Source organism: Echinops telfairi, unplaced genomic scaffold (assembly GCF_000313985.2).
Source record: "Echinops telfairi isolate 266 unplaced genomic scaffold, ASM31398v2 ScPeMD7_140;HRSCAF=443, whole genome shotgun sequence".
Lineage (NCBI taxonomy): Eukaryota > Metazoa > Chordata > Mammalia > Afrosoricida > Tenrecidae > Echinops > Echinops telfairi.
Window position 1 is genome coordinate 131,437 of NW_022104038.1, and position 1,089 is coordinate 132,525.

The following is a 1,089-nucleotide window of genomic DNA, read 5'->3' on the forward strand; positions in this document are numbered from 1 at the left end:
AATAACTCAGATTCCACAGCCCAGGAGCCTTGGCCACGCAGTGGAGCCATGGGAAAACGACGAGGCTATTTGCTTCGGAAACCCCCTGAGTCTCCAGGAGTCAGGATCAACTGGACAGTAGTGGGTTTACGTCACAGCCTAAAAGACCAGCACCAACTACATTTTGGAGAATTTCTTTCTTGCCCTGCCCCGAGTCTTTCACATGCAAAACAACGTGCATAGCTACAGTGATGTTTATTCCCTCCTGCTATTGTCTGCGAACTTTACATGATACAGACTTTGTAATGAGCTATTAGGCAGATAAGGAAAAAATGAAAAACATATTCATGAAAAAGTATCGCTGTATTCCTTTCATGGTCAGAGAAATAAACAATGGTTTTGTACATTACATATTTTCCTAGGATAGGATAATTTCTAGAATGGGTTTCAAACTATTAGCTAACCTCTCATATCACTATTCCAGTAAAGTCACTGTCATGTAGTCGTGGCCGAGTGGTTAAGGCGATGGACTTGAAATCCATTGGGGTTTCCCCGCGCAGGTTCGAACCCTGCCGACTACGATTCTTGCTAGCAAGATTGCACATTTTTTTCTGCTTCTTATATAATATAGCCACAATCAACCTAAGTCCCTGCGTTCCTCTTGGCTCGTCTTCAAAGCTGATCAACCCTACGGATCAACCCTTTGCCGCCGTCACACGTGGAGCCCAGGCAGCGTCTTCAGAATCACTGCCAAGGGCAGGCATGATAGGTCGAAGGCAGTAACACCGACAGCTCTTTTCTTTTAATTTTTCCAAATGTATTTTGATTTATTTTCCGACAGATTTTGTAAACACTTAAGATGTACCAAATTATGAGTTAAGTAGGCATCACCCCCGCACAATTTCTAACCCTGTTTTACATGTTAAGAAATTCAAGATTGGTTTGCTGGAGGCCAAACGGTGAAAGGGAGAAGGTCTTTTGGCAGCATTGAGGACCCATGGGGAAGACGCCTAAAACCATCACGTGGTTAGCAGATCTGCGGTCGAATTAGTTAGGACCCAAAATGATACATAGTAGGTCCTATTTTTCAAAGTCTTCTTAAATATCACC

General features: G+C 43.3%; 1 non-coding gene across 1 annotated transcript; it reads left to right on the forward strand.

Annotated features, from left to right (window-relative positions):
* The first annotated feature begins 478 nt into the window (after positions 1 to 478).
* Positions 479 to 560, forward strand: TRNAS-UGA. The gene has a single exon. It is a non-coding gene; the product is annotated as a tRNA-Ser (tRNA).
* Positions 561 to 1,089: the final 529 nt, after the last annotated feature.